This window comes from Aquarana catesbeiana, linkage group LG09 (assembly GCF_042186555.1).
Source record: "Aquarana catesbeiana isolate 2022-GZ linkage group LG09, ASM4218655v1, whole genome shotgun sequence".
NCBI classification, from domain to species: domain Eukaryota; kingdom Metazoa; phylum Chordata; class Amphibia; order Anura; family Ranidae; genus Aquarana; species Aquarana catesbeiana.
Genome location: NC_133332.1, coordinates 307,586,946 through 307,594,917, shown reverse-complemented (window position 1 = coordinate 307,594,917; position 7,972 = coordinate 307,586,946). Strand labels below are relative to the sequence as shown.

General features: G+C 47.6%; 2 non-coding genes across 2 annotated transcripts; both read left to right on the top strand.

The window, feature by feature from the left end:
* Window positions 1-2,045: 2,045 nt before the first annotated feature.
* On the top strand, window positions 2,046-2,117 carry TRNAD-AUC (transfer RNA aspartic acid (anticodon AUC)). The gene has a single exon. It is a non-coding gene; the product is annotated as a tRNA-Asp (tRNA).
* A 5,558-nt stretch (window positions 2,118-7,675) lies between these two features.
* TRNAY-AUA (transfer RNA tyrosine (anticodon AUA)) lies at window positions 7,676-7,747 on the top strand. Its single transcript has one exon. It is a non-coding gene; the product is annotated as a tRNA-Tyr (tRNA).
* Window positions 7,748-7,972: the final 225 nt, after the last annotated feature.

Below are 7,972 nucleotides of genomic sequence, written 5' to 3'. Positions count from 1 at the left end.
GCATGCAAGTGAAATACCTAGACATGGAGATATTAAGGAAGATCTCTAGATAGAGCGACCACCAGGGTTTGAGAAAGGGGACAACCTTGTGTGTAAACATCAGAAGAGCATCTACGGTCTTATACAATCTGCAAGGATGTGGAATGCGAAAGTGAACAAAGTACTTACTAAAGAGGGATTCTCAAGAAGTAAAGCAGACCCCCGTCTCTACTCCAGGAATCAAGAAGACATATGGATATACATCCTTATCTATGTTGATGACATTTATAACCTGTTTTGAACAAGAAGGGGATTACAATCAGATAGTTCACAAGCTGAAAGAAAATTTTGAAATCAAAGAACTTGGGAACATTAGCTACTATCAGAGAAACTTCAAGAGTTTGTTTCCATGTCTAGCAACAAATTCCAATGCAAACCAGGACTAATACGCACTGTAGCAGAGCGTCCCAGAGAGAGCCAGGAAAAGTCCACTTCGAGGTTTATACATCTCCCAGGCAATTTTTCAGGGCAATGGCTGGTGTTAGTGCTTCAATCATCCCCGGCACCAAGGTTGGTATGGTGTCAGGAGTCAGGATGATTGAAACACATTATTTCTATCATTACATTGTAATGTAAAATGAAATGGTTCAACTCACCATAATGCAGAATCATTGGGAGCCCTGAGCGTGTCACTTGCCACCATCGCTTGTCACTTGCCACTATGCCTGCCACCAGATGGAGATGTCACTTGCCACGCTGCCTGCCACCAGATGGAGTTGTCACTTGCCATGCTGCCTGGCTGCCACCAGATGTTGATGTCACTTGCCACTCTGCCACCAAATGGAGATGTCACTTGCCACGCTGCCTGGCTGCCACCAGATGTTGATGTCACTTGCCACGCTGCCTGGCTGCCATCAGATGGAGGAGGGCGGAACAGCGGTGCGGGCAATGAGAGATGTCACCTCTCTCCACCGCCGCCGCACCGCTGACATTACTTCTCGATCTTTTCAAAGATGGCGCCGGGTGGCGCAATCACGCTACTGCGCATGTGCTGCCCGGCCGTGCATGTACGAGCCTTCCCAAGCCCGGCCGCTTCGGAACAGTGCATGCGCAGTAGTGGGCGGCTCGCGGCCATCTTTTCTAAGGGTACCGGTGCCCTTAATCGACTTTAACGGGCAGCCCGAAAGGAGGGGTGGCCGCGAAGTCGCCGCAGGAGCGGCGCTGCCACTGCACCACTGCCGCTCCGAGGCCTGGCCTTGGTGGCCTTGTGGCAAATCTGGCCCTGGGAATATCCACAAATACCAAGCCAGACTAGTTGCCAAGGGTTGCTCTCAGAAATTTGGTGAAGATTATGACGAAACTTTCACTCCACCATCAGAGCACTTCTTAGCATTGCAGCCAGAAAGGGCATGCAAGTGAAATACCTAGACATGGAGACATTAAGGAAGATCTCTAGATAGAGCGACCACCAGGGTTTGAGAAAGGGGACAACCTTGTGTGTAAACATCAGAAGAGCATCTACGGTCTTATACAATCTGCAAGGATGTGGAATGCGAAAGTGAACAAAGTACTTACTAAAGAGGGATTCTCAAGATGTAAAGCAGACCCCCGTCTCTACTCCAGGAATCAAGAAGACAGATGGATATACATCCTTATCTATGTTGATGACATTTATAACCTGTTTTGAACAAGAAGGGGATTACAATCAGATAGTTCACAAGCTAAAAGAAAATTTTGAAATCAAAGAACTTGGGGACATTAGCTACAATCTGGGTATCCAAATAGAGAGAGAAAAAGATGGAAGTTCTCAGAAAATCTGCGAAATCTTGCAACAATTCCATATGCAATATGCAAAGGAAGTGAAATGTCTATGGAACCAGGCTATCGAAAGAGCACTGAAGGAGAAAACTTGCTACCCAACAATGATACGTATCACAGAGGAATTGGTAAGCTGCTATATGTTGCCACTGTGACAAGACCAGACATATTTGCAGCACTGGGATCCAGCGTCATCCTCACCTCCCCATTCCCAGGTTTTTTCCTCCCACACTTCAAAAACTTTCCTCGCGTTGGTGGTGCAGTGGTGAGCATAGCTGCTTATCCAGCAGCTGACCCGGGTTCGATTCCCGGCCAACGCAATTGCCAACATGGCTGCCTCGACCGCTAACCACTTTGTGTCCCCAGGGAGAAATCTGCTGTGCAAATTAAATGCTGATGGAATAAAATTTAAATCAAAAGGAATGTGTTTATGTATGTGTTTTGTTAAGCATTTTGAATAATATATTTTTTTGCACAAGAAAATGATTGTTTTGTATTCTCATTTTCAGCCAGTAGGTGGAGCACTCAGCTCATTTTCAGGTATTTTCTAGGCTATCCTTAGCAACTTGGCTGAAAAAAAGCCTGCTGTTTACTATATAGTATTTACTATATACTATATAGCTCTCTCTAACACTAACCCTCCCTATAACCCCAATACTATCCCTCCCTATATCCCCAAGAATAACCCTCCCTGTAACCCCAATACTAACCCTTCCTATATCCCCAAGAATAACCCTCCCTGTAACCCCAATACTAACCCTTCCTATATCCCCAAGAGTAACCCTCCCTGTAACCCCAATACTAGCCCTCCCTATATCCCCAAGAATAACCCTCCCTGTAACCCCAATACTATCACTCCCTATATCCCCAAGAGTAACCCTCCCTGTAACCCCAATACTATCCCTCCCTATATCCCCAAGAATAACCCTCCCTGTAACCCCAATACTATCCCTCCCTATATCCCCAAGAATAACCCTCCCTGTAACCCCAATACTATCCCTCCCTATATCCCCAAGAATAACCCTCCCTGTAACCCCAATACTATCCCTCCCTATATCCCCAAGAATAACCCTCCCTGTAACCCCAATACTATCCCTCCCTATATCCCCAAGAATAACCCTCCCTGTAACCCCAATACTATCCCTCCCTATATCCCCAAGAATAACCCTCCCTGTAACCCCAATACTATCCCTCCCTATATCCCCAAGAATAACCCTCCCTGTAACCCCAATACTATCCCTCCCTATATCCCCAAGAATAACCCTCCCTGTAACCCCAATACTATCCCTTCCTATATCCCCAAGAATAACCCTCCCTGTAACCCCAATACTATCCCTCCCTATATCCCCAAGAATAACCCTCCCTGTAACCCCAATACTATCCCTCCCTATATCCCCAAGAATAATCCTCCCTGTAACCCCAATACTATCCCTCCCTATATCCCCAAGAATAACTCTCCCTGTAACCCCAATACTATCCCTCCCTATATCCCCAAGAATAACCCTCCCTGTAACCCCAATACTATCCCTCCCTATATCCCCAAGAATAACCCTCCCTGTAACCCCAATACTATCCCTCCCTATATCCCCAAGAATAACCCTCCCTGTAACCCCAATACTATCCCTCCCTATATCCCCAAGAATAACCCTCCCTGTAACCCCAATACTATCCCTTCCTATATCCCCAAGAATAACCCTCCCTGTAACCCCATTACTATCCCTCCCTATATCCCCAAGAATAACCCTCCCTGTAACCCCAATACTATCCCTTCCTATATCCCCAAGAATAACCCTCCCTGTAACCCCAATACTATCCCTCCCTATATCCCCAAGAATAACCCTCCCTGTAACCCCAATACTATCCCTTCCTATATCCCCAAGAATAACCCTCCCTGTAACCCCAATACTATCCCTCCCTATATCCCCAAGAATAACCCTCCCTGTAACCCCAATACTATCCCTTCCTATATCCCCAAGAGTAACCCTCCCTGTAACCCCAATACTATCCCTCCCTATATCCCCAAGAGTAACCCTCCCTGTAACCCCAATACTATGACTCCCTATATCCCCAAGAGTAACCCTCCCTGTAACCCCAATACTATCCCTCCCTATATCCCCAAGAATAACCCTCCCTGTAACCCCAATACTATCCCTTCCTATATCCCCAAGAATAACCCTCCCTGTAACCCCAATACTATCCCTCCCTATATCCCCAAGAATAACCCTCCCTGTAACTCCAATACTATCCCTCCCTATATCCCCAAGAATAACCCTCCCTGTAACCCCAATACTATCCCTTCCTATATCCCCAAGAATAACCCTCCCTGTAACCCCAATACTATCCCTTCCTATATCCCCAAGAATAACCCTCCCTGTAACCCCAATACTATCCCTCCCTATATCCCCAAGAATAACCCTCCCTGTAACCCCAATACTATCCCTCCCTATATCCCCAAGAGTAACCCTCCCTGTAACCCCAATACTATCCCTCCCTATATCCCCAAGAATAACCCTCCCTGTAACCCCAATACTATCCCTCCCTATATCCCCAAGAGTAACCCTCCCTGTAACCCCAATACTATCCCTCCCTATATCCCCAAGAATAACCCTCCCTGTAACCCTAATACTATCCCTCCCTATATCCCCAAGAGTAACCCTCCCTGTAACCCCAATACTATCCCTCCCTATATCCCCAAGAATAACCCTCCCTGTAACCCCAATACTATCCCTCCCTATATCCCCAAGAGTAACCCTCCCTGTAACCCCAATACTCTCCCTCCCTATATCCCCAAGAATAACCCTCCCTGTAACCCCAATACTATCCCTCCCTATATCCCCAAGAATAACCCTCCCTGTAACCCCAATACTAGCCCTTCCTATATCCCCAAGAATAACCCTCCCTGTAACCCCAATACTAACCCTTCCTATATCCCCAAGAATAACCCTCCCTGTAACCCCAATACTATCCCTTCCTATATCCCCAAGAATAACCCTCCCTGCAACCCCAATACTATCCCTCCCTATATCCCCAAGAATAACCCTCCCTGTAACCCCAATACTATCCCTCCCTATATCCCCAAGAATGACTCTCCCTGTAACCCCAATACTATCCCTCCCTATATCCCCAAGAATAACCCTCCCTGCAACCCCAATACTATCCCTCCCTATATCCCCAAGAATAACCCTCCCTGTAACCCCAATACTATCCCTCCCTATATCCCCAAGAATAACCCTCCCTGCAACCCCAATACTATCCCTCCCTATATCCCCAAGAATAACCCTCCCTGTAACCCCAATACTATCCCTCCCTATATCCCCAAGAATGACTCTCCCTGTAACCCCAATACTATCCCTCCCTATATCCCCAAGAATAACCCTCCCTGTAACCCCAATACTATCCCTTCCTATATCCCCAAGAATAACCCTCCCTGTAACCCCAATACTATCCCTTCCTATATCCCCAAGAATAACCCTCCCTGTAACCCCAATACTATCCCTTCCTATATCCCCAAGAATAACCCTCCCTGTATCCCCAATACTATCCCTCCGTATATCCCCAAGAATAACCCTCCCTGTAACCCCAATACTATCCCTCCCTATATCCCCAAGAATAACCCCCCCTGTAACCCCAATACTATCCCTTCCTATATCCCCAAGAATAACCCTCCCTGTAACCCCAATACTATCCCTTCCTATATCACCAAGAATAACCCTCCCTGTACCCCAATACTATCCCTCCCTATATCCCCAAGAATAACCCCCCCCCTGTAACCCCAATACTATCCCTCCCTATATCCCAAAGAATAACCCTCCCTGTAACCCCAATACTATCCCTTCCTATATTCCCAAGAATAACCCTCCCTGTAACCCCAATACTATCCCTCCCTATATCCCCAAGAATAACCCTCCCTGTAACCCCAATACTATCCCTCCCTATATCCCCAAGAATGACTCTCCCTGTAACCCCAATACTATCCCTCCCTATATCCCCAAGAATAACCCTCCCTGTAACCCCAATACTAGCCCTCCCTATATCCCCAAGAATGACTCTCCCTGTAACCCCAATACTATCCCTTCCTATATCCCCAAGAATAACCCTCCCTGTAACCCCAATACTATCCCTTCCTATATCCCCAAGAATAACCCTCCCTGTAACCCCAATACTATCCCTTCCTATATCCCCAAGAATAACCCTCCCTGTATCCCCAATACTATCCCTCCGTATATCCCCAAGAATAACCCTCCCTGTAATCCCAATACTATCCCTCCCTATATCCCCAAGAATAACCCCCCCTGTAACCCCAATACTATCCCTTCCTATATCCCCAAGAATAACCCTCCCTGTAACCCCAATACTATCCCTCCCTATATCCCCAAGAATAACCCCCCCTGTAACCCCAATACTATCCCTTCCTATATCCCCAAGAATAACCCTCCCTGCAACCCCAATACTATCCCTCCCTATATCCCCAAGAATAACCCTCCCTATAACCCCAATACTATCCCTCCCTATATCCCCAAGAATAACCCTCCCTGTAACCCCAATACTATCCCTCCCTATATCCCCAAGAGTAACCCTCCCTGTATCCCCAATACTATCCCTCCGTATATCCCCAAGAATAACCCTCCCTGTAATCCCAATACTATCCCTTCCTATATCCCCAAGAATAACCCTCCCTGTAACCCCAATACTATCCCTCCCTATATCCCCAAGAATAACCCCCCCTGTAACCCCAATACTATCCCTCCCTATATCCCCAAGAATAACCCTCCCTGTAACCCCAATACTATCCCTTCCTATATCCCCAAGAATAACCCCCCCTGTAACCCCAATACTATCCCTTCCTATATCCCCAAGAATAACCCTCCCTGCAACCCCAATACTATCCCTCCCTATATCCCCAAGAATAACCCTCCCTATAACCCCAATACTATCCCTCCCTATATCCCCAAGAATAACCCTCCCTGTAACCCCAATACTATCCCTCCCTATATCCCCAAGAGTAACCCTCCCTGTATCCCCAATACTATCCCTCCGTATATCCCCAAGAATAACCCTCCCTGTAATCCCAATACTATCCCTTCCTATATCCCCAAGAATAACCCTCCCTGTAACCCCAATACTATCCCTCCCTATATCCCCAAGAATAACCCCCCCTGTAACCCCAATACTATCCCTCCCTATATCCCCAAGAATAACCCTCCCTGTAACCCCAATACTATCCTTCCCTATGTAGCGATGTGAACTGTATCCAGAAAGCTTCGCACCTTCCAGTGTTTTGAATATTGTTGGTCCCGTGATTATTGGACAGCCAGTGACCTCATACCTGTGCGCCAGCAGAGTGAGTTATGGGGCGTATAGTCCTTCTGGAATCTGCTGTTATATATTCCCATACTCTAAGACTACAAATCCCAGGGACCCTTGCAGTGGCCTAAAGGTTGCTGGGAGGGATTATAAAAGTAGCTTATGAAGCCCGGGCACGCTCTCTTCCTCCTGGGCCTGACGTAAGACGGAAAAAAAATGAGGTTTACAAACATGTTATTCTTGCCTGCTCTCTATAATAGTTTTGCATAGAGCAGCCGCGATCCTCCCCTTTTTGGGTTCCCTGCTGGCGCTCCTGGCTCCTCCCCCTTGCCCAGTGCACCCCATAGAAAGCCGCTTGCTATGCGGTTCATTGAAGCACAGAGCATGGCTCGGCCCCACCCCCTGCTCACTGGCTGTGATTGGCTCCCACTGCTGACTCTCTGTCCAGTGAGGAGAGAGAGAGCTACTGCTCTCAGGCACAGCGCTGGATCAAGATGGAGCTCAGGTAAGTATGTGGGGGGCTGGGGGGAGCTGCATATAGGTTCTTTCCTCCCACCCTCCAAAGACATTCCTGGTGTTGGTGGTGCAGTGGTGAGCATAGCTGCTTATACAGCAGCTGACCCGGGTCCGATTCCCGGCCAACGCAATTGCCAAGATGGCTGCCTCGACCGCTAACTGAAGGGTGTAAAATGTACAATGTACTTTATCCTGTCTTCCTAGGTAGTCCTGTTCCTCTCTCCCCACCTCTGTCCAATCACACATACACTATTTACCAAAAGTATTGGGACGCCTGCCTTTACACAAACATGAACTTTAACCACTTGCCGACCGGGCCATAGCCGAATGACGGCTACAGCGTGGTCAGATAATT